The sequence below is a fragment of the Triturus cristatus genome, chromosome 7 (assembly GCF_964204655.1).
Source record: "Triturus cristatus chromosome 7, aTriCri1.1, whole genome shotgun sequence".
NCBI lineage: Eukaryota > Metazoa > Chordata > Amphibia > Caudata > Salamandridae > Triturus > Triturus cristatus.
Genome location: NC_140590.1, coordinates 775669528 through 775696619, shown reverse-complemented (window position 1 = coordinate 775696619; position 27092 = coordinate 775669528).

Here is a 27092-nt window from a genome sequence, read left to right as displayed (position 1 = left end):
TACTCCCATATTGGCTTCTCGTACCATCCTAACTCCTAAATCAAAGGCCTAGTCTCTCTAACGAGCTAAGTGCCCTAACACCTGCAACAGAAACATGTGAACGAGAACTTTCTACTCCTCTAAGATTTTCTAACATCCGGAAACCCAAAGCCTTACCAAGGGAAATCATTTTCGGCCTATAGCATTTAGCTAACATAAGAAATGAACAGACCTTTCTCTTCAAACGTATATGCGATCAGGCCTTTACACAGTTTAAACACACACTTCTAGAATTCGCATTAGAAGCCTTAATTTTGTTACACTTTATATATGAGTAAGCAAACTACATGTGCAGACTTTAATATGGTGCACATTTAAATCCAATGCATCGCATTACATGAAAACAAATCATTATGCATTGACTAAAATACATTTGCAGTAAACTACAATATTGCTCTTCATGAAAAGCATGGTTGCATTTCTAATCACTCTAATATAAACAGATTTGAGTGATACATTTCTAAGTCACACTTTGATACAGTTTCGATTAATATGTGGGTGCAGACTAACAGTGAATATGATGCCCCCTACAATTTTCTGAGTAACGTTGTGCTCTATCAAGGCCACTTGACACAAAAAAGTGGGTGCTGTCTCCCAGTGACAACTTCCCTTTTGGAAAACAAAGGCCACCCCAACTCGGGTGTTGGTACCTGCGGAGTGGCCAACTCACACTGTGCCACCGCGTCACAAAAGGTTTCAGCTGGAAACGACCACACAATAGTGGGGTTTCTACTGTTTTTGGAGGATCTAAACAGCTGATGTACAACAATGGCGACAGCAGCCTCAGCAAGCTTTTAGGCTTTTGTGATTTTTAAGAGTAGGTGAGAAACGAGGGGGCAGAAGTTCCTCTTAGAGAGGTAGATATTCGCACGAGGAAGCACCTCTTGCAAGGCCCCACCTCCTCCTCACAGGGTGAAATGTTTTATTAAGTTGCAAGGTCGGTATCTGATCAATGGTTTGAAATCACATGGTCACAAACCACTAATACATGACTTTGTGACTTTACAGTGCTTAATTTGTGCCAGTGGTTTCTGGTGCTTAGCACTAGCACTTGTTTTTCACAGCCAGGTCTGCACACAATATTGGCTCTCTAAGTTGACACGGTCTCCCCAGGAAAGAGCTGATATTGAATGGTAAATCCATGCCTGCCTGGGTTGAGTGTTGCCAGATTGGGGACTTCCTGCACAAATGGCAGAATCAGCAGCGGCTTCACCGCTAAGGCAGAGAAGCGTTACCCCACTACTCTCTGAGCAGTGTAAAACAGGAAAAATAAAATGATAATTACACAATGTTATTATCATTTTATTTTTAATATGGGCTAGCGGGCCAGGTTAGGGCACTGCAGAGCCGGGGTCACGGGGAGGAGGAGTGGTTGGTGCACCATAAGTGCCTATGACAGTTTTGCACACTTAGCATTTCTCCACCTGGCTGTGTTGCACATCTGGGTGGAGAACTGTCTCAGGCACTGCCTGAGCAGCCAACCAGGCCGCTCAGACCAATCACGATGCTGCTTTCTTGCTGGTGACAGTAGCGTTATGATTGGCTTAGGAGAAGTCTAAGATCCTCTGTGCTTCTGTGCTGCCGGGAGTTAGGAAGTGAAGAGGACTGAGGAGAGGCGGCGGCTGTTCACGAGTAAGTGATCTTTTTTTTTTTTCAAACCATTATACATGTATGTGATGTGTGACTCGTTATTATTTACTCCTCATTATTTATTATATATATATATATATATATATATATATGGGAAAAAGATATAAAGTGTGTATATCTGCGGCTAATGCGGGTGTCTATCGGCTGCACTATTAGCAGGATTGTAAATGATCTCCCAGCAGACCCAAACGTCTTCCACTATACTTGACCTGTGTATATGAACAAATACAGTGCAGTACTTTGTCCCAAAGCTACTGAGAGGACACAGGCTTTTAGGCCGAATCTTACACACTGAGATGACTGCAGTGTGGAGTTGAGCCCCTGAGCCTCCACCTTAACTTGCAGCAGCGGTATTCTTGCTTTGACTCCAGCTTGGTTTGAAGGGTGCCAAGGGCTCACCAGGGAAGCATTTTGTTTTCAGGAAGTGAGCCTTCTTGTGAGTCGGCATTCAGTGGTTTGTTGATTTGATTTGAGCTCCTATTGGCCTTTGGCCCTGGCTTAGATGTGGTTGTTTCATTACACACCCAGTGATGTCAGCGGGGAGCCATTCGCCACGTTCATTAAATAAAGCATTTACCACATTGAAATTGCTACTAGTCGATTCACAGTGCATTTACTATATACAAAAAGAGCATTTTGTCATGAAAACATCTCAAATTAATTTGTGTGCATGGGATTCGGGCACAGCACATGAGTTCTAATTTTCATAGCAAGGAGACTGCTTGCAGAATCATGTAGGAACTCCACATAATGTCTGACTTGCCATGACCACCTGCAAAGTGTTGCCAGAGATTGCACGCTCATATGTCAAAGAACAACCTGAATAAAAGGCGCGAGCTTCATATTCCCATAGTGAGCATGCATAAATATATCTCCTCTGCAGGTCGGTCGAGATTTCAGACATACACTTGATTATAAATACACATATAAGGGAGACATCTGCACCCCCCCAGAAGAAGAGAGTGATTCAGACGATGACATGTAGTGGTGGTGAAGGCATATGTGAATTCTTAAGTATATAAATGTATTGAGTTACTGTAATGAAGTGATGTTCAGATGATAAATTGTCCATGCAGATATCTGTTGTTTACAATAAAATTTAATTTAAAAAAAAATTAGAAAAGACTACTGGATATGTGTTGCAAACAGATATTAGAAACACTTCAATACAAGTCTGTGTAAAAAAAAAAGCTACAGTAGCTTGGAACGTGTAGAAAGTGGAAACATGCAGAAAGAGATTCTAGCTTTTCTCTTAGGAGTGCTGAAATTAACACATTTGCTATGCTTGTTTTTGGAAACTATTAAAATAGAGCAGAAGAAAGGAAAGCAAAAGCTGTAATCTGCTGCTCTAGATGGACTGGTCGCAGCTAAGCAACCATAATTTCGTGTCGCACCTTCATCTTTGACTAGGAGAGGTGTGAAGAGATAGGAATGGGATACACATCTGAGACTATCACAGGAAAATAGACATCCTCAGCTTTTGCTCTCTTTACACCAATGAATAAAAGGGAGAATCAATGAAAGAAAATATCAGTCTAGGATCACAATCAAATTGGCTTAGCAGGGAAGCAGGCAGTGATCCCAGGTTTTCAATTTTCACTGCAATTCAGCCACCAACTGGACAGGTTTTTCTGACATCAAAGGGTATAGTTTTGTTGTGAAAGATAAGATTATAGCGCCATGAACACAACGGCTCTTTTTAGAGCCAACCAACATCCAAACATTTCATTTTGATTTTTAATTCTATTTTTTTTATTTATTTTTTCCGCCGTACGCTTACCGTACGCGCACGGTACGCGTACCCCGCTATTTAAAAAAAATAAAATAAAAATGTAAGCATACCGTACGCGCACGCTGCCGTGCGCGAGCGTAATTCTGATTGGTGGTTACATGACAGTAAACATTCCAGTCGGTCGAAATCAGGAAGTGTCGGCCGCCATTTTGTGTGTCTCACACTAAAAAACAAAGGTGGAGAACGTGAAAAGGGGGCAAGGTAGAGAGTTGCAGACCCCCTAGCCTTTGTCAGGGGGTCCAAAAAGGACTCAGAAGTGTGAAAAATAAATGTTTATTTTTTTTAAAAAAATCGCGGGGTACGCGTACCGTGCGCGTACGGTAAGCTTACGGCGGAAAAAATAAATAAAAAAAATAGAATTAAAAATCAAAATGAAATGTTTGGATGTTGGTTGGCTCTAAAAAGAGCCGTTGTGTTCGTGGAGTGTTTTTTGTACCTATAAGTAAGTACCAATGCAGAGTCTAATGTTCAAGAGGAAGACTCTGTTCCCTTCATCATTGAAATGTACACCGTCTCCTCTATAAATGTCTTGCATGTTGTAACGCAAGTTGTTGTGGTATATAGAACCCATACCATAGTCTCTGAGGAAAGCAGAAACAGATTTATTGACGTGCTTTCTTGCTTTGTCAATCTGCGGACAAAATTGGTTGGACCAGTTCCACTTTTGCCAATGTTCATTTTGATTTCAGTCAGGCCCGCCACAAAGAAAGTGAGCAAAGCAGTCTTCTTCACAGCTGCAGCATTATGCTGCAAGACGGCAATGGCGTGTTTAGTCTCTCTCTTTCATGAAGAGTTCGTATGCCACTCAAAAAGAAAATGAATTCTGCCTGTCAGCTGCGCTATAATCTTATCTTTCACAACAAAACTTTACCCTTTGATGTCAGAAAAACCTGTCCAGTTGGTGGCTGAATTGCTGTGAAAATTGAAAACCTGGGATCACTGCCTGCTTCCCCGCTAAGCAAATTTGATTGTGATCCTAGACTGATATTTTCTTTCATTGATTCTCCCTTTTATTCATTGGTGTAAAGAGAGCAAAAGCTGAGGATGTCTATTTTCCTGAGATAGTCTCAGATGTGTATCCCATTCCTACCTCTTCACACCTCTCCTAGTCAAAGATGAAGGTGCGACACAAAATTATGGTTGCTTAGCTGCAACCAGTCCATCTAGAGCAGCAGATTACAGCTTTTGCTTTCCTTTCTTCTGCTCTATTTTAATAGTTTCCAAAAACAAGCATAGCAAATGTGTTAATTTCAGCACTCCTAAGAGAAAAGCTAGAATCTCTTTCTGCATGTTTCCACTTTCTACACGTTCCAAGCTACTGTAGCTTTTTTTTTACACAGACTTGTATTGAAGTGTTTCTAATATCTGTTTGCAACACATATCCAGTAGTCTTTTCTAATTTTTTTTTTAATTAAATTTTATTGTAAACAACAGATATCTGCATGTACAATTTATCATCTTAACATCACTTCATTACAGTTACTCAATACATTTATATACTTAAGAATTCACATATGCCTTCACCACCACTACATGTCATAGTCTGAATCACTCTCTTCTTCTGGGTGGGTCCAGATGTCTCCCCTATATGTGTTCCATTTTCCCCATACTCTTCCCCATTTTTTAGGGCATTTCCTAATAATAAATGTGGCATTCTCCACTACCATGACTACATCCATATCATTACCCCATTGCATCACATATGGTACATTCTCAATTCCCCACTTTTGCGCCATATTGCGCTTGGCTATCATCATACCTGTCGTTGCCCACTGTCGTTCGGCGTGAGTAAGATCCGTAGGCCCCCATACATTGAGAAGACAGCATTTAGGCTCCAGCGGGACATGTTTCCCTGTTACCTCTGTAATGGTTCTCACCACTGTCTCCCAGTATGGTACAAGTTTCATGCAGCCCCACAAGGTGTGGTAGAAGGTACCTATGTCACCACACTGCCGTATATATACAGTAGGTTTTTTATGTGTATAATTTTGCCATACTAAAGATTTTATTTTTATTCTTCATGTTTGGAAACATGCTTGCTCTATCATATGAAAGAGCTATAAACCAAGGTTTTAAGTGGTTTGTGGGAAAAGTAATGATGTGAACAGGTTTTATATGGGATAAAGATGTACAACCTGGCGTACATGTCTGACCTTGTTCTCTTTTCTTTGTATTAGTCATTTTAGCCAATGTATTCCAAAATTGTGCTTTAAATGCAATTTTTCACAGGGGCGAGGGGAACCTTCTATCAAAACCTTACTTCAGGAAGGCTCCATTGCTGAAATTCATATTGGATAATACACCTGGCTTTCAGTAGTGTCAGTTGAGGATGTGGGTGGAGCCAATAGAGTAAGTTGGTGGAGCCAGTGGAGGAAGTGGGTGGAGCCAGGGAAAATGGATGTGGACTCCTACAAAACTTTGAGCACCTGGACTTAATATTTTACAAATTAAGCACTTGACTAGCAATTAGGAGGGTGAGGCCACTTTTACACCTCCTCTCCTTGCAATTTGTAATGGGTCACAGAACCCACCTCCTCTCCTTGCAATTCATAATTGGTTACAGAACCCCCATTGCAAGTCTGAAAGACTTTCTTCTCACCCATTCTTCAGCTATTCAGCATTAAATCTACCAGGCGAAAATTAAAAATCTGAAGAAATGTACCAAGAGTATAAGACTGGAGCCAGGTTCAGTGAGTCTTATCTAGGCTTTTCAAAATGCTGTGGCCCGCTGTAACCTCTCTGAACTGCGAGATGTAAGGTAGAGTTACTACAGCCTGTACTTCTGAGATGGGAGCTAGAGCGTATAGGTACATCATCCCCTGCATGTGAGATGGCAGGCACCGTCACAGTATCGTTCCATGCGGTGGGCGGAAGAGTCACAGTATTCCCTGTCCTGTGAGGTGGACGGTAGAATCAGGGTATCCTCTGTCTGTGAGATCGAAGAGACACAGCATCTTCTGCCTGTGAAATGGGAGGCGAAGTTAAAGTGCTACCCTTCAGTGAAATGGAAGGTAGAATTACAGTATTCTATGCCATGTGAATTGGGGGGGTAGATTGAACAACATTATCCTCTACCCTTTGAAATATAGCCAGTGTTCTCTCTGCACGCTGAAATGGAAGGACAATTTAGGGTATTCACAGTATACAGTGCCTGTGAGATAGCAGGCAGAGCCACATGGATCTCTACCTGTTAGATGGAAGGTAGAGTTAAAGTACCCTCAGCCCAGTGAGATGGAAGGTAGAGTCACAGTATTGTATGCCTGTGACATGGAACTAGAGTCACAGTAGCTTCTGCCTTTAAAATGGAAGGTAGAGTTTCAGTGTGGTCTGCTCATGACATAGGTGGACGAGGTACAGGAACCTATCTTCTGTGAGACAACTGAGAGCGCTAAAGTATTCTTTGCCTCCTCAGTGGACGGGAGAGTACTGCAGCCTCACTTTGCAAGTTGAAAACACATCTCTTTAAAGTACATTACATAGCAATGCTTTAACCGTCCACAACCCAGCTTCTTCTCCTATTTCTTGTTGACTTTATGCTTGCCTTTGCAAAGGTAGAGTGCTCTATTGTTTTTTTCCTATGTTTGTGCTATAGTAATAACATATACATACATTTGCCTATGGGATGGGACGTAAGCTACGTTATCCACTGCCTGTGATATAGGAGGTAGATTTACAGCATACATCACTGTTAGACCTGACAGCCTTAGTGTGGTCTTCCCCCACACATTTTGCCTGCTTGCCTCCAATTTTGCTGTTTTTTTTTTTGTTGCTTCTGTTGGCCTTAGATCTGTGCATTTTACCACTGTTAACCAGTGTTAAAGTGCTTGTGCTCCCTCCCCTTAACATGGTTTGATTGACATGCCCTCATTTGGCATTTATAATTTACCTATAAGTCCCTAATATAGTGCACTACATGTTTACTGGGCCAGTAAATTAAATGCTACTAGTGGGCTCGCAGCACCGTTTCTGCTATGTCAACCTGGCAAGTTAAACCTCTTTCCAGGCCCAAACCTTCCTTTCAAATACATATAAGTCACCTCTCGGTTAGCCCTGGACAGCCCAGAGGGGCAGTTTGCAATGTATCTAAAAAGCAAGTTATGTACTTTTAAAGTTTTCCATGTTCTGGTAGTGAAAAAACCCTTAAATTAGTTTTACACTACTCAAAGGCCCGCATCTCCCATAGGATAACATTGGGATTATCATATTAAATTTTATAAGCGTAATTTCCAAATGGGATGATACAACTGATTCATGTTTGGTATCTCTGGAAACCTAATTTACGGTGAAGTTGGATTTTAAATTACAATTCAGAGAATGCCACTTATAGAAAGTTGATATTTTCTTACTTCAGCCATTTGGTGCCTGCTGCTTGTGTCTGACATATGCTGGGGTGGGCTTTGTGTATTCCCCCTAGACAGCCAAACACTATGGGAGCTCAAGTTAGCGGTATTCTCTCTTCTACCTGTAGAATGAGAGGTAGAGCCACAGTATTCCATGTCCTATGAGATGAAGATAGATTGCCAGTATCCTCAGACTTTGAGATAGGAGGTTAGAGTTACAGTATATTCTGTATGAGATAGAATCTTTGTATTCTCTACCTTTAAAATTGGAGCTAGAGTAACAGTATCCTTAATCTGTGAGGTGCTGGTTAGCAATACAGTACACTTTCTGCTCTGTGAGATGGGCGGTATATCATGGTCATCCTCTGCCTGTGAGATGGAAATAGAGCAACAGTTTTGTCGCTGCCCCATGAAATGAGAGGTAATATTACAGTAATATCTGCCTAGGAGATGGGAGGCACAGTTACAGTATTGTCAGTTATGTGAGATGAGATGCAGATTTAGAGTATTCTCTCCTGTTACTGGGGGCCAGCATCACAGTATCCTTTACCTATTGAATGGGAGGTAGCTTAGTCGTATCATCAGCCTTTGAGATGGGATACAGAGAGAAAGTATGTTCTAACATGGAAGGTAGAGCTACAATATATTCTGTCTTGTGTGATGGGAGGTAGAGGTACACTCTCCTTTGCCCGTTAGAAGGGAGGTAGCATAATAATATTCTGGCCTGAGAGGTGGCATCCTCTGTCCATGAGACAGAAGGAACAGTCACAGTAGTCTCCATCCTGAAAGATGTGAGGTGGAGTTACAGTCTCCTCTTTCTGTGAAATGGGAGGCAGAGTTACAGTATCTTCTTCCATGGAAATGGAAAGCGAAGTTACAATGCCCTCTACCTTGTGGGATGGAACGAAAAGTTACTTGTGTATAACTACAGTTCTCCAGCGTTAGTATCATTCAAAGCCTTGCAAGTATGAGTGTATTTATGTACGTATATGTGATGTTTATACTGTGAATCTAGCAGAAAGAAAGCAAACTGCTCTACATGGTCAAAGACAAGCATAAAGTCAACGAGTAAGAGGAGAGGAAGCTAGGTTGTGGTGGTCGCATGATCAATCTGATCATTGGACGCATGGGTGAGGGATTGATTTTTAATGGCACTACTCTGGTATAGAGCAGGATGGACTAAGTAGGGAGCTTTAAGTCTAATCATCCATTCCAATGGAAGCCAGTGTAGTTTGTAGCACGACTAACACATGTTCACATTTATGGAGCCCGGGAAACTAATCTGACAGATATATCCAAATCTTTCATCTCGTCTAGGAGAAAGGGAAGAATATTTTCAATTATCTTAGTTGAAAAAAGCATTTCAAAATGACTGATTTGATTTGCATTCCCAAAAAGAGATCTTTTTCAGATTGGACACCAACACTCTTGCTCATAGCAGCAAGGCTTAGGGCGACTCCCAACTGACTAGGTCAAACACTGGCATTCCAAAAACTGTCAATGGCCACAGATCAGAATTTCTGGTTTGACTGCATTCAACTTGCGCATGTGAGTGGTCATACAAGTTTGGATATATTAAAGACGGGACTTGAGCGTAGAGCGCAACCCAATCTATAAATAAGCTGGGCTTCATCAGCGTTAGATACACAATCAAGGCCAAGTGATCTACTAATGCTGATCAGGGGCCTCATGCACTTTTAAATGACATAGGTGAGAGAGAGGATCCCTGAGGTACTCTGAACTTAATCAATGCAGGCTTGAAGAAGAAGGAGGAACCAATAAGTGATTGGCTTAGTCCAGCTAGAAACGAGGAGAATCAAGTAAGTATGATCTATTGTATCAAAGACATTGGAAAGCTTCAAGAGGATGAGACTTGTAGGACGACCTGCATTCTGGCTACTCCCAAGATCTTCTAGTACTGTAACCAGGGCAGTTTCTCTACTCATGGGTAGGGGGAACACCTCTTGAGCTGCATATAGCACCTTCTGGTTTTCTAAGGAGGTAAAATGGCACTGTGCAATATATTTTTCCACTATCTTAGGCTGGAAGGACAGATATGGATTGAAAGTTTGCCTCCAGTCTAGGAATCTTTAAAAGAGGTTTAACCTCACTCTTCTTCTAATACAGGCCTAAAATTAGGCATAATACATAGAAGATAACCCAAAACATATAGCAGCAAATATATCATGCAACCCCTTTATTGGGCAAATGTGATAAGAAGACTTATTTATTGATGGTAACTGGAAAGTCTTAAAATGGAGGCATCACCTTCATTAGGTTCTATGTTTGAGATAGAGATTGAAAATTGAGGTTTATCTTGTCAATGAAGAAAAGGACCCGAGGTTCTCACAATTCTTGAGGGGGGGAGGCACGACTGACTAATTGGATGGGTTTGTTGAGATCAATAAATACAATAGTAATGTACACCCTGATTTATGCACGCAATGCAGCGACTGTACCAATAAATGCAATTTCAATGTACTCTGTAATTTATGCACTCACAATCATGTCAATACCAGTAAATGTAATACAGACGTACGCTGTAACCTATGCACGCACAGTGATGTCAATACCAGTAAACCCAATGGCAATGTACGCCGTAACTTATGCACTCATAATCACGTCAATCTCAGTGAATGCAATGTTGATGTACGATGTAATAACTGTACGTAAAATAATGAGAATATTGTTAAATATGATATCAATAATCGCCATGTTACATGTACACATACTCACTAAATCTTATGCTTCCTTTCGGATTCATCTGAAATGACCTCCCCATCAACTCCAAGTAAGAGATACGTGATCAGACAGGCTCTGCGACCCAAACCCAAGTCTACCAACTGACAGGTCACAGGTGGGGTAACACTTAGCCCAAGACAAATGCGCACCAAGGGAAAACTCTGATCGATCCCACCGATAGGTAGACACACCCCAAACAGGAGCGAGGAGATTGGCCCCAATAAAAACACATTTGGCCAAAGGCATGCGTTCCCAAAATACCACATAGTTAGATGCCAAATGTAATTAGTAACACTCAGCCAATCAGGACACAACATCTACACCATATGGGGTGATCACGCGCTCACCACAGTGGACATCTAGGCATGCACACACTGGCCCACACTAACTCTCCCTGAGATTGAGAGCCTTTTGTGCCCCCCTTATCAGGTAGTTGTACTTGTTGTTTATGACTATGATGCTTTTCGAAGGATTTCTAAGTGTTTTATTGTACCCACAAAATGTATATAAGTGCGGCTAAAACATCTGCACTTTGAGACTGTCTTCAGAAGCGCCTGTCAATACTCTCCCGGCCTCTGCGTTTTATTAAACCAACTTGTTCCGGTTTTACCAAGTACCTCTAGTCTTTTCATTTATTTGAGGTAAATTCATATTCGAGCAACAGGCTGGTCATCCTGCTTAAACTTCCAAACAAGACCCAAGATGAATTAGCTGACCCATAAATTACTTTAGTATAGTAAGAAGCCTTTGCTTGCTTTATGCAGTTCTTACAGTGTCTGGAAGGATGCAGAGGGAGGATGGATTTTTGAGTCCATGCTAGTCAGCAGCAGAAATTAGGGACTGTGTCTCGACCTGGCAGGTGGGGGAGGAGTAAAGGGCTTTACATTTAGTTTCTAATCTAATCAGAATGACAGATTCTTAAAATGTTTTTTCATTAGTCATAGGCCCTTCTCAGACACGTGATATAACATATGGATAGCCCTGATACCCTGTTAGTCCTTAAAATCAAAGCGAAAACAGGATTTCCAATATCATGAGGAAGCTAGTGTTTAGAATCTGGTTCTCGACTAGCCTCATCAGGGATGTCTATGTGTCTCAGTCACTTACTCTGTTGAATGAAGGTATGCCAAGTTAACTGTTAGGACCATAAGCATCATCTCTCCTTCGCCATTATCGTCCTCAACATCATCACTCTCTCATTCCTGTTGGCATAGTGCAGGGCAGTGGTGCTGGAGGCACAAGAACAATGGGCTGATGCATGCTGTGATTGTCCGAGAAAGGTGGGTGTGGCGGTTATGGGCATGGATATCGACAGTGCAGCAGATGCAGAGGTGCCATGGCACAGAAAGGTGAAGGGCAAGTTTATCTCTAAGCTACCTGTTTTGAACCACTAAAAAAGGTGGCCCATTTTTTGAAGCTTGAAACCATCAATATCTGAAGTGGAGAGTACAGCATAGGAGCGGCTGAAAGTGAAGACAAAACTCAAAGTAGTGAAGCTGTCGTCCAATCAAGAGCCAACAAGACAATTGTTTCAGGGAAGCAATAGCTAGAGGTAAGACTAGACATTGCTGATGGAGCAGAAACGGCTGATGGTTAAAGAACTGACAGGCCCAGTGCTACTGAGGACACTCATGACTAAGGCACAAATAGTGGCATGGAAGATGGCAGTTTGAGAGAGGACTTAGGGCCTGATTTAGAGCTTGGCGGAATCGGTCCAACTGTCGTCTTTCTCTCAGATTCACCACCCGCCTACAAGGCAGTCCACCCACTCTATTTAAATGCTGGCAGGTCGATGGACGAAAGACCATTGGAGTGCCACTGACTCCGCCAGGTTTGCTTACCTGCTTTAAAGGCGCTATAGGCTAAAGCAGCTGAAGGAGGGAGTACAGCCACTTTGTCCACTGAGTCAATCACAACGTGCCTTCCCAGCGACATAAAAGTGTCAGTTAAACCTCCACACCTGAGTTGGTGGTGCTGAAGGTATATAAGTTAGAAACATAAATGTTTTACTTTTCACACCTCTGTTGCCGACATGAACCCCGTCGTCCCCATCCTCCCATTGATGCTGCCACTCGACCATCAAGCTAATCAACCCTGCCGTTGCTGGAATCAAAGGTAAGCTTCTCTTTTATTTATTTAGAAATCTCTCATACAACTAATATTTAACTAATGTGGAATGCATATTTATGTAATGTTGTGGTTTAAGAAATTTGAAGAAAGTTTTTGTATTTGTAAAGTTTGTGCAAGCTACCTCCATGATAATAGATGCTTACACAACAATTGACATCAATAAAAAAGTGACCATATGGTGGGATCGATTCACAGAACTAACTTAAGACAAAATCCTAAACTTACTACCATTTTGGTATTCACAGAAGGCACTTACTCATTTTGGTATTCACAGAAGGCACTTGCTGATTTCGGTATTCACAGAAGTTAGGAGTCCTAACTTTAGGACTCCTAAATGCCTTCTGTGAATACCGAAAGTCTTAAAATTAGGATTTTTCTCAGTTTAGTAGTAGTATAGTTAGGACTCCTAACTTTAGGACTCTAAATGCCTTCTGTGAATACCGAAAGTCTTAAAATTAGGATTTTTCTCAATTTAGTAGTCCTAAGTCTAAACTTAGGACTACTAAATTGAGAAAAATCCTAATTTTATTCGGTATTCACAGAAGGCATTTAGGAGTCCTAAACTTAGGAGTCCTAAATTTAGGACTACTAAATTGAGAAAAATCCTAATTTTAAGACTTTCGGTATTCACAGAAGTCATGACGAGTACATGAGCTGGACACTCGTGGTTACAAATTCCCCAGCTACATGATGGCTTCATTGTACCCCAAGACCCCGGAGGACAGGAACAAAGCCTGCTCTGGGCATAGGTGTTTTTTCTCCATTAAGCAGGATGGACATTCCAGGGCGGGAAGCTTCACAGGCCTTGCCGCCTTTAATGTGTCCCCGGGTCTCTCCAGATAGTGGAGAGGCCCACCCCCTGTCCTGACCCCACATTTTGGTGACAAGACAGGCAGGAAAATTAGTTAGATTAGCAGATGGGCCCATATTCAGCTAGCACCACTCCTAGGGCGAGCCAGCTAATGTGGACCCAACTTTTCAGATTCCTCCATGTTATTTTGGCAGGAATTAGACTTCTAGGGTCAGCGTTATTCCCACTTCCCACAGGAAGTGGTCATATAGAGGGTGTATTGGCTAATACCTGTCACTCCCCATAAAGACTCCTAAATTGAGTATTTAGGTGGCTTCCCTGAACCAAAGAACTTTGACGGATCAATAGAAGAAGGGTAAAGAAGAGTCACTGCCTGGCAAGAAGTGAAGCAGAACTTTAAACTTTGGTGCGACACCCAGCCGTCCTTAACCCTCTCTTGACAATCATGACAGAGTGACTGGTCCTGTGAGCTGGAGAACTACCAAATCTTTGGGTAGCCTGTCACCACTTCAACAAGTACCGAAAGTCTCCCTTGAAGTAAAGGAACTCCTCCCCTGCAGTCCGCAGGCACAGACGAGCAGAGCCCGGTTCACCGACTTTCAGCTCCCAGGCCCAACCGACGCCACAGATGACCAGAAGAAGGTACTCATGCTCTGAAAGGTCAGATCTGTTTCCCCATGAAGTGTAAAGAGACCAGACCAGGACCAACCGTAGCCATGCTGTTCCAACCTCTGCACCAAACAACAATCGTGAGTGTCCAGTCCAGATCCTCAATTCACCAGGACCTAGCAGCCATCTAGGGATGTCCGCATCACTGAGACCCACATTTGAGAGTGGTCTACCTGCCTTGATTTCTCCTCTTCCAGCTGTTTGTCCCTGACTAAGAAGTGTATCTTTGCTCACAGCTCAGCTGACCTAACCTCTCTGCTCCCGAGCTACCTGGCCTGGATACTGAAAAACCGGCTGTGTTTCTGTGCTCCAAAACCCCCTGTGACCTGAGCCCCCATTTGGGAGCCCTTGGAATTGTTCACAAGTCCTCCTGTGCAGCCTCTTTCCAGGTGGTCCTCCTTCTCCATAGCACACCAGCTACCAGCCTCACCAGCACCCTGCTCCCGGTAGAAGACAGGTGTTTCCCTAGGAACTGCTAGTAGTACTTTGAACCATAGCCCACTACTATTCCAATACCAGAAGGTGAACCCTGGAAACCGACTGTACTCACCTTATATGCATCTTTGACTTTTCCTCTCATAGGATCGTATTGTGCGTAAAAGCGCACAGGTCTAAAACATTTATTTACCTATGCATATTTTTATTGTAAGTGCTTGAGTTTGAAATATATATAAAAGAAGTATTCTTTTTCTAAATATGTCTTGGATTTATTCTTTGAGTGTGTTTCATTTATTACCTCTGTGAGTACAACAAATGCTTAGCAACACCCTCTGATAAGTCTAATTGCTCGCCCACACTACCACAAAAAGAAACATTAGTATTAGCCTCTGTGAACCAATAGGGGACCCACTGGACTCTCTGCACAGTGTACTTCATGTTAGTACACTATATAGAGAGCCAGCGTCCCCCAGGTGTGCTGGTGGTTGTGGCTGTGCTGGTGGTTGTGGGTGTGCTGGTGGATCTGGTGCTTGTGTGTGTGCTGGTTGTTTTGGGGGTGGGGGTGCTGCAGATCAGAGCATATAAATTCTCCCTACTTCCACAGATAGAGTAATTTCACAGATACACGCACATACTCTCTTCATTCACTAGGGCCCATCACACCGACATACACTCTATTACTCTATCCGCACTGAACCTGAGAGGAAACTCCTTGAACACTCTGCATCTACACTAAGGCCGATGCGACCAAATTGATATTGCATTGAGTCATGATTTAAACAATAATAATCACAATAAGGAATTCAATAACTGACAAAGAAATAACCACCCGACACTGTAATTCAAACATAAGGTAATTTTATCTAAAATTAGTTCAAGTGAAAGTCAATCAATAGCAAAATCATTATTCTCATATTTACCTATTCTAGCTAAATGTCATAAATGGGTCAGGACAGGTCTCTCAGTAAAGTCTCTCGAGTCGCCGTCCTCACAGCATCGATCCTCACCAGCATGGGTTCAGAAAGAAATGGCCTCAAAAATCCCGAATGCAAAGACACGGACCCTCTCTAGTCTAGTATATTTATAATAAAACTAACGAAATAAATGTTACAATCATTATTATGAATGTCCGTTGAGCCGCCGAGCAGAGCGAGCAGGAAAGGATGTAGCATCGCTACATTTGAAAAAAACCTCCGCTCAGGAAAAATCACAAAAATAAAAAAGACGGAAGAAGGAAACTCAGTCTTGAAAATGTTGCATTAATAGAAGCTCTTCCTCAGAGTTATAACAAAATCATAATAGTTCATTGTGGCTTCATTCTCAACCAAGGACAACTCAGCGGATTGGCAGCACGCCTGGAATCGCTGTCATCATAGAAGCTTTTCGAATTGTGCAGAGGCTGCGATCTGGTGACTTTCAACCATGTTCAGCAAGGCCTTCCGTCACATCTCATTCACTCGAACGTAGGCTGTAAATGGCAGCCATTTTCATTTAGGCCAAAACGGACCATCTTAATTGAAAGAAACACAAACAACGTTACTACATCATCGCAATGATTAAACAGTGTTAATTCCCACTAATTCCCTATGTTTATGTAATTATCTAGCCATCTGCGACATATTTAAGCATTAGTACACGTTATTAAAAAGCATGAATATAAAACAAATAGCACTCCCGTTATTTATTTAAACGCACATATTATTGAGCAACATATATGCATTCCCACGTGTAGTTTCTCTTATTAGTATGTCGATTAGTCAAAATCTATCACGAAAAACGCTAATTAGTGATTACAGATTATTGATTTTAGCTATGACACATAGACAAAACTGGAGCTTAAAACCCAATAAATTTCAACAGAAAACCCTGCTCCAGCAATCCCCCCTTTGGTGATATTATCACCAAATAAATCAAAACCCAAGTAAACACTCTCTCTCAATTCTTCTAATTCTATTTCTTGTGGGTCTCTTTCTGACCTCTTTTGTCTCTTTTCAATTTTAGCTCTAATTCTTTTCTTTTTCCCTCCCCTGTTTTTACAACACAAACACACCAATCTTAATATCAACAAAGCAATAATCACACATGTCAAAGGAAACAACACCTTACCTATAATAGTACTACCTAGTTTAGCAATAAAACTCTTAACAGCTATCATCTTATTAGCTAATTTAGTCCAAATACTCTCAGCTTCCAGTGGTACTAATTCCTCATGCAAATCAGTAATATTTTTGATATAGACCTTCAGGTCTTTACTTTCGTCAGGAATGTAAGTGCAACAATGTTGAGCTTTCAGCATTCCACAGACTCCACCCTCCTTGGCCAATATAATATAAAGGGCAAGTCGATTTTGCATAGACATGGCACGTACGGCAACCATTTCCGTATTTACCAAAAGAAACCCCCCAGCGGTACTTGTCGATAAGCGATCTACCACTGTTGACAGTTTCCGAATTCCATATGCATTAAGCGAAATTCCCACTGCTGGAATTAAAGCTCCAAATATATCACCTACTATTTCTGACCAAGTCTCTCTCTTAAAACGTGTTAGTAAGTTAATATGTTCTACATCTTCTATCTTATCTATATGAAAAATCTTTGGGAAGACCAGACCAACATAACATGTGCCATACCAATGGTCAGGCAACCTGTAATAAGCCCTGTTCCCACAAATATAATACACTCCCGGGAAAACTGGATCTTCTCCTCCCCTGAATCCCCATCCCGTTGCAATAAAGTATGTATCATGGCACTCACTAGTCCCAACAAAATAATTATCATATTGGGATTTCCTCCTGGTAATGCCTAGTTTACCCTTCTGTGGTGCATCTAAAGCCAAAGTTGGACTGGCCCCATTCCTCAACTCCTTTCCCATTTCAATGTCCCAAATTGTCTCACTCATTTTATATTTCCCTGCCTTCTCATGCATGCTAATTCTCCTTTCCTCTACCATGTTCAGGAAAGCTTTCTCTTCTTCTTTCAAACTGCAAGTTAAATTGTTCTTAAAAATGTAATCTAATGTTAATTCTTCTTTTTCAATAAAAATTTCACCAAAAATGTTAGCTTCTTTAGCTGGATTCAGCTTTTTGTTCATAAGCAACTGCCCAAAAATATTATCTTTGTTAGACATCTCATAATCTATTTTCCCTAACAAATAAAAAACACTACTTAACACACTACATGAAATTCCATACGTAGCTGGTAAATGGTGATAAGTAACACCTTCTGAAACAGATGCAGGTAATTGCATACATACGTAGCAATCCCTAACTTCCATTGTCTTTACGTATTCATACAATAACTTTGAAAAAACATTGCTAGAAAAATCATTAATTGACCTATCTTTATGCATGTTAATGTTACTAATTCTAGTTGGAACTATTTTCTGTGAATTGTTCCCTACATTAGTCATATTCTCAGTATGTATCCCAAAAGTGTCTATTGTAACCCTAAAGGTAACCAATAAAGCAAGTACACACCATAATAGCACTAATAAACTAGTACAGCAGCAGCACATTCTACACCATCTTTTCAAAAAGGCACATCTACTTTGATTATTCTCCGTGTTAGCCATTTTACTACTTTGGCAGTGTCTTTTGACTTAGCCTCTTCTACTCCACTACTGAGTTTAGAACTCTAATTTTATCTCAAAACAGCTAATTTCAAATGTTTTCCTTTTCACTTTCTCCAAGTGACTCCTTCAGTTCACTCAATTTGGATTTTCATCACTTTTCACTCCTTCTTCAGCAACATCGAATTGTATCAAATCTTCAACAACATCCTGTGCATCAAACTCTTCTCCAATGTCAGTCAGGATAACTTTTAAGATTCCAACAGACTTTTCCTCTCCCTCAACCACTTTTCTCAAGATCCCCTCCGGATTGTCTTGATTCACTGCTTCTTCTTCTTCTCCTTCAGACAGTGCCACATAAGACCATTCCGGTGATCTGTACTTTTGGTTGGGTTGTCTAATTCTTTTGATTCTTCCTTGTTCCTTCGATTCTTCTTGTTTTCCACCTTTTGTTTTGTTTTGACTCGACACTTCGTTCACCTGTTCAGCTTTTGACGAATCCACTCGTGTCAATCTGTACCTCAGCCTCTTTATCTTGTTAGGCCAAATATCTCCTCGTACAACCTTTTTCGGTCTCACTTCTTTATTGTTTCTTTCTCCAATCCAAGTCCTTTTCCTCAGAACTCGACCCTCATGTTTCTCATTCTCACTTTCGTCCGATTCTGTTTCATCTGCCTTTTGTCCCTCAGCAATTCTTTTATTCTCCACAGACTTCTTTTTCACCACTCGAGATTTCCCTATTCCTGTCCCTCCTCGGGTCTCCGACACGCAATCTTCTTGCTGTCTACTTGTCCCTTCACCTAGCTCATCAGAAATATTCCCTACACCTCCTCGGGGGTCTTCCGCAATCTGTCCCTCTCTATCTTCTTCTGACCCTGCTTCTTCAGGTGCAATCTCAAGTGGAATTTCAACCTCCTCATCTGATTCAGGTGTATTCCCTGTGGAATTTCTTTTTTCTCTCCTTTCTTCTCCACTGGTCGTTGGAACTTCAGGCACTCTTTCAGAATCTGATCTCTCCTCTGTAACTCTCAATGTTTGCTTTGATGCCTCCTTTGGAAGGAAAGAATCACCTGACTCTCTTTCTTGCTCAGCTCTTTCAGGATTCTTTTCCCTTCTCACTGGCTCAGTTTCTTCATCATCACTCGAGTCTGATTCTTCAAAATACTCTTTACCAGTCCCTTCTCTTGGATTTGGAACTCTCAGAGTATGACTTGCATGCACCCAGTTCTTCACACCGGCCCACTTTACAGCAGTTGTCGTAGTCAGAATGACTTGTCTTGGTCTTCCCCACCTTGGAACCAAGCAATTTCTTCTCCTGTGCACCTTTATCCTCACCCAATCCCCTGGACTCAGATCATGGGCTTGCTTCTTTTCAAGTGTAGTAGCGTCTTCTCCAACCTGGTGAAACACAGAATGAACTGCGTCAGCCAGGCCTTTACAGTAATCCAAAATCATGTCATCAGTTATTGTCATCAACTTGTTGACAGGCACAAATGCATGTCTCATCGCACGTCCCATTAGGATTTCATGCGGACTCAAACCAGTAGTTCTATCTGGAGTAGACCTAATGGTCATCAACACTAGAGGCAAGACATCTGGCCATTTCATTCCAGTAGCTAAACACATCTTACCAATTCTGTTCTTGATTGTGCCATTTATCTGTTCAACAACTCCAGAAGCCTCTGGTCTGTATGCACAATGTAACTTCTGCTGTATGCTTAGTGCTTCACAAATTAAACTCATGAGCTCATTATAGAAGTGTCCACCTCTATCAGACTCAATCGTTACTGGAAACCCATACCTAGGAATCAGTTCTCTTAACAGTAACTTTGCCACTGTTATTCCATCATTTCGCCTAGTTGGATAAGCCTCCACCCATCTCGAAAACAAACAGACTACCACTAGAACATACCTCAATCTGTTCACTTGGGGCATTTCAATGAAATCTATTTGCATTCTGGTAAAAGGACCTCCTTCTCTGCCTATTGTTCCTAGGCTCACCACTGTCTTCTTCCCAGTGTTGAATTGCTGACAAATCAAACATCTTTGACAAATACTTTCTGCAATCAACCTGAACTTTGCATTGTACCAGGTCTGTTTAAAAGACCTAATCATGGCATCCCTCCCCAGGTGTCCCTGGCCATGATACATTCTTGCCATTGTCGACAGCATGCTGTTTGGCATGACTGGTCTTCCATCTTTACAGACCCAAACATGATCTGATTCTCTTGGAGCACAACCTGCCTTAATCCAATCTTTCTTCTCTTCCTTTCCTGCCTCATCCTGCAACAGTTTCACTTCATCCCACGTTTCTAAGACATTAGTAAACATCACAGAAGAAAGAGACATTTCCTTTTCTCGTTCCCGATTAATCGATTGGTTATTCTTAGCACAATACTGTGCTATGTCATTTGCATATCTGTTACCAAGGGTAACAAAATCATCTCCTTGTCCATGAGCAGCACATTTTACAACTGCTAGTTCTTTAGGCAGCTGTATCGCCTCAAGCAATTTCCCAATCACATCAGCATTCTTTATTGGAGTTCCACTCGACGTCAAGAAACCTCTCTGTAGCCACAATTGGCCAAAATCATGCACAACTCCAAAACCATACTGACTATCAGTCATCACAGTCACTCTCAGATTCTTTCCAATCTTGCAAGCTCTCGTCAATGCCACCAATTCAGCAACTTGAGCAGATCTTACTCCTTTCAAAGAAGATGCTTCCATCACTTCTGAAACTTTACATACTGCATATGCTGCACTCAGCACACCATCGTCAGTCCTCAGACAAGATCCATCCACAAACAATACATGATCACTCACATGTAGAGGAAGATCTCTAATATCTGGTCTTGGTTTCGTACAGTAGTCAAGTACATCCAAACAATCATGATCAATTTCATCCTTCACACCCACATTTTCAGCATCAGGCAACAATGTCGCTGGATTCACATTCACACATCTTTCCAGAGTCACATTTGATGCTCCCAGAATGATTTTCTCATATTTAGTCAGCCGACTTTGTGACATATATTGAGTTCTGCTTCTTGTCAAAAGAATCGCCACATTATGAGGTACGAATACCCTTACAGGATATCCCATGATAATACCCTCACTTTGTTCCAAACTTCTGCACGTAGCAGCTACTGATTTCAAGCAACCAGGTAAACCCACAGCTACAGGGTCAAGTGTTGATGAGAAGTACGCAATAGGCCTTCTCAGTTGTCCATGCTTTTGTATTAACACTGAAAGTGCACATCCATTTCTCTCACTGCAGTACAACTCAAACTCTTTCTCATAATCAGGCATTCCCAAAGCAGGGGCTTCACACATTCTGCTCTTTAACTCTTCAAATGCTGCCATTTGTTCTCCATCCAGTTCCAATGGGTCTCTCACCTCACTTTTAGTCAGCTTAATCAATGGCCTTGCTATCAGGGAAAAGTTACTTATCCACTGACGACAATAACCCACCATCCCCAGGAACATCCTCACTTCTCTTTGGGTCCTCGGGGCTCTCATTCCTCTGATGATTCTGATTCTGTCATCAGTCACTTTTCTCAGACCTTTTTCAATATTGTGTCCAAGATAATGCACCTCTTTCTTGCAAAATTGTAATTTGGCTGGAGATACCTTTAACCCTCCATCTGCCAGATGATTCAGTAAAGCTATGGTATCTACTTCACAAGCTTCATGTGTCTTCGATGCCACAAGTAAGTCATCGATGTATTGCACTAGCACTGAGCTCTCAGGCATGATTAAACTCTCCAATGACTTTTTCAATAACTGATTGAATATCGAAGGACTCTCTGTATACCCCTGTGGGATACGACACCATGCTAAAATACGCTGTCCAAACCTAAATGCAAAAATAGGCTGGCTGTCATGATGCAATGGAATTGAAAAGAAAGCATGACACAAATCAATCACTGTGTACCACTCAGCATCATGTGGAATCTGATACAAAATCACTGACGGATTTGGCACAATGGGACAACATGCCACCACAATTTTGTTAACTTTTCTCAAATCCTGTACAATCCTGAACTTCCCATTAGGCTTCTTTAGCCCCATTATCGGTGAATTTCATGGACTACTCAGTAATTCTCTCAATACTCCTTGCTGGATCATTTTCTCAATTATAGGCGTTATTCCCTCAATTATTTCTGGTGTCATTTTATACTGAGGAATATTAGGATAAGTAATTCCCTCTTTCACTGAAATTTTCACTGGATCTACATTATTCATCAATCCCACATCTTCTCCAGTAAAATCCCAAACTGCTGTTTTCACTGTGTCTCTTAATTCTCTAGGTAAGTCATCTGGATTAAAGACGGCATATGTACCCACAATTTCACTCTCTCTATTATCTAGAGTCATTCTGTACAAGACATCCTCATCCGGTGTCTCAAAAGCTATTCCATCTGGAGTACAAAAAATTGTACAATTCATCTTGCACAATAAATCCCTACCTAACAAGTTTACTGGACTGGTGTCACAGACCACAAATCTGTGCATGTCTGAAAATTTCCCTATCTTTACCCTTACTGGTTCAGTAAGACGAGTCTTAATCTGTGTGTTTGCTACACCCACTACTTGGATTGCTTCGTCCGAGAGAGGAAGATTTCTCACATCTGCTGACCTGACAGTTGATCTCGTTGCACCTGTGTCTACTAAAAAAGTAACACTTTCTTCATTTATTTTCCCATCCACAAATGGTCCTGCCTGGTCTATTTCTAGAGTTGCACCAAGTATGCACTCTTCCTCCTCTCCTCGGCACCGTCAATCATCACCCTCAGACTCACTCCCTTCCTTCTTTAACCAGTACTGCTGTACCGGGTTCGAACGTCTCTGTTTGTTTACCTGCTCATCATTGTAGAATCCCGAATCCTGGCTGTACTTTTGGGACCCTCTATTCTGCGGCAAGGGCGGTTTTGGCTCTTGACTCTGCTGCTTAACACCCTTCTGCTGTTGCTGCTGATGATTACACCCCTCGTTCTGCACCTGTTGATTCAAAGGTTTATTCTCATTACTTACTAATGGTGGATTTGTACATTCGGATCTCCAATGTCCCAGTTGACCACAATTGTGGCAAGGGAACTTCTTCTTGGCCTCCTCCAAGCTTCCCTTTCCTTTTCCTACAAATCTGGGCCTATTTCCTGAATTATTTGCCTGTTCCACCAACTGTGCTTCTTGTCTCTCTGCAACTTTTACCTGTGCCTTCTCTTTCAGCTTCCTTTGTTTTGCTTCAATTTCATCACTAAAATACTTAGCATGTCTCAGGATTTCATCAATTTTCTTACTCTGCCAATCAACTGTATGCTCTCGAATTCTTTCACTAATCTCAGGTCTCAGGCCATATACAAATCTGTATACAAAATGACTCAAATCTTTGTCACCCAGGTGTTCATCTCCACTGAACTGTTTAAAAGCTAGTATTAGCCTTTCATAGAAAGCAAGAACTGATTCTTTTGCTTCCTGATGTGTTCGATCTATTTTAACCCAGTCTGTCTCTTTTGGAGGTACCTTGTTTTTCAGAAACACAATAACCTGATCGTATTTCCTCATAACTTCTGGATCTGGAGCTCCTGTCTTTTGATCTCTTGGGTATTCCTTATCAGGCCAACCTATGGTTATTTTACACTCAGCCCACAAGTCTGCCGGAACAATTATATCAAACAGACTATTCAGGTCAACCCACAGCACTTTTGACAATTTCACAAACCTGTCTACCTGCCTATACCACTCGACGGGCTTTTCTCTCAGTCGAGGGAAATCATTTGTAAATGACAAAATATCCTGTCTATTCCATGGAACATGTACATATCCTCCTCCAGGTATTTCTCTCATAGGATAAGCATCCACTGTTTTCTCCTTTTCCCTCACTGGAAATGCTGAATAAGTCCTGTCCACTGATTCTTGCCTTTCTTTGTACCACCTGTCCTTCCATCTTTCTACATCACCCCATTTCCGCAACAAGGAAATCATCTCCTTAATTTGCCCTGTTCTGCCTACATTATTCAAATTTTCTATGTCCTTTTCAGAAAAATCCACTCGATAAGGTTTCTGCAAAGCTTTCACTTTATCCATGTCTACTCCCAATTCACTCGCTATTCCTCTTAACCTATCATGTGTACTTTTAGCCCTCCAGGTGATACTCTTGCACATATATAACAATTCACCATCATGATGATGTCTCAGAATTTCCATAGAAACCGTTCCTGCAATAAGCTCCTCCAATTCTATGCGCAACCTGGCTACATCAATTGCTTGAGATTTTTTCTCTTTCTTTTGAAGAACTTTCAACCAATCATTCAAATCCTCAGCTGTTATTTCAGTAGACTTTTTCACTGTGCTCACTGGTTCTGCCATCCTCTGTGGTTCCAATATTGGCATTCCTACACAACTGGTATTCAATCCTGAATTAAATTGTACATTTAACTCATCATCGCCTATGGTATGCCTCAACTGATTTTCTCTCATCCTTATTCCTGACTCTTCCGAAGAACTAGCCAATCCATTCCCTATATATGGAACCGTTAAACCACTTTCACCCGTCCTCTGCTTCTGTTAGAAAATTCTGGGGTTTTTGAAGCTCTGGCATGTCTATGCGTTTTATTAATTATTAATAATTAACAACTAATTATTAGTCTTGTGCAAGTGTGTTTCACTAATCAACCTGTTTGTCCTAACACAAGAGAAGGTTACACGAGGGTCAGCATGCGTGTGCTGTTTATGTATTCACAATAACGTGCAAGTTTTCATGTTTAAATGTTGCTGTGTGCTATTTATTTTGAGCACAAAACGCTGTCTGAATTAATGCTCTATATGTCGCAAAGCTAGATACATGCATACACATAAGGGTGTTAGTGGGGTTAACACTGTTTAATCATTATGATGTAGTAATCTTTATTTTGTCTCTTTAATTAAAGATGGTCTATTGTGGCCTATGGAGGCCTTCATGAAAATAACTGAGAATAATTTGAAGCCTGGCTGAGCTCTGGTACAGGCGAAATCTGTGATGTGACAAGGGAGACCCCTGCTGGAATTCGGTTACAGACAACTGACCGTAGTCCTTATATGGAAATTTCCGGGAGGACATCAGCAAGTTTGGAGGATCTCCAAAAGAAATGAGTTGTCCTTGGTGAACAAAGGGCTTCTGAAAGAACATTGTGCTAAAGCCGGTTTGCCGAGGGAAGTGAACAAGATGGATACTTTAATAGTTTCAAATTCTTGGTTCCTGTTCCGTGGTTTATGTATTATGACTTTTCCTGAGCGGAGATTTCAAGATGTTGCAAAGTTACATCCCTTCCTTTTCATTTTGCTCAGTGATACAGTTTTACTTGTCGAATTCATGTGTGTTTTCATTGTATTTTGCATTATAAAATTGCTAGCTTAGGGAGGGCTCTACCCCACACTTACTTTCGTCGCCTTGCTGCGTGAACTTGCGTTGCTGAGGACTGATGCTGAGGACCTTATCCTGAAAAGACTTTTGAGAGACTGGTCCTGACCCGTTCTGACATTAGTTAGAATAGGTAACTATAAGAAATGATTTATTCTGATTTACTCTGACTAATTTTAGATAAAGCAATATAACTTTTAAATATGGTGTTGGTTGTTTCTTTACTTGTCATTTATTGAATTATGTTTGATTATTGTTTATAGATTGTTTATATTACGTTAGGCAACCACTAAACTGGTCCTATCGCCTAGATATAGATGCAGGGTGTTTTAGAAGTTTTCTTCCCACAGGTTTGCTGCTGGTAGAGTATTTGAGTGTATGTTAGTGAAATGGGCCCTAGCGTATGATGAATATATGTGCGTGTAACTGTGTGATTACTCTATCCGTGGTAGTGGGCATATTTTAGGTACCCTGATCTGTATCAATTTCTCTGGTAGCAGAGGATGGTTTAGATGGTTGTCTTGATCAAGATAAGATAAGATTGCTTGTATATTGGCTTATTGATGTTGTTGGTATATGTACTAATATTATATGTTGGAGTCATAATGTTGAGTTATATGTAGTGCTTCTGGAATTTGGAAGCTGGAAGCAGTTCCGTAGTAGGGCAGAGGAAGGTGTATATGCTGCTCTCGGGAAAGACGGGATTGTAAGGAATTACGTGTAACAATAGAAGTTGCGCGTTCACATTGTCTGGGTTCGGAATCGGTGACATTGTTGTATGTTACTATTAGACATTTCTAGTATATAAGGAGTGTGAATCATAGTAAAGGTTATCTGTGAAACTCTGGTCTTAAGTCCCAGGGATCCGTAAGGATTGCCGTTAAAGCTTATTGCGGGAGGAGTAGTAGGTATTCTCTGAGCTTGTTAGCAGAACTGGGCAGAGGTAAGCTGCTTAGTTGTTGTGAGTTATAATTCTGTACAGAGACAGGTTGTGCTGTTCTCGAGAAGCAGGATTCTGTGTGTATGTACTATATTTTTCTCGTATGAATGTGCGTGAATGCATATACATTTATTGATTGTAAGACTCTTTTGGATACGTCCTAGAGGAAACAGTTATGAGATGTATGTAAAGTTGTTGACTCTTGAGAAATAGACTCTTTTTTTACTATTCTGTGGTTAGCGAAGCAGACAATGGAGATGTTTTTATGTTGTAACTAATAGATTTGTAGAAATTTTGACACACGAAGTCTACTGAGAGTTTTAGTAAATGAGGGGTAGACGAGTGACAGAGACAGGAGACAGAGACTGCAGCGGCTGCTGACGTCAGAAGGTTCGCGTACTGATTGGATAGTGACTCAGAATAGGGTTCGCGCTAGGATTGGTGCGTTAGTGTGAGTCGCGCAGGGATTGGAAGAGCTGCTTAGTGACGTAGACGCTCCAGGACTGGTGCGTTAGCGAGAATTGAGTTTTTCAACCCAAAAAGTAGAGAGTTTAATAAGTGCTCACAAAAA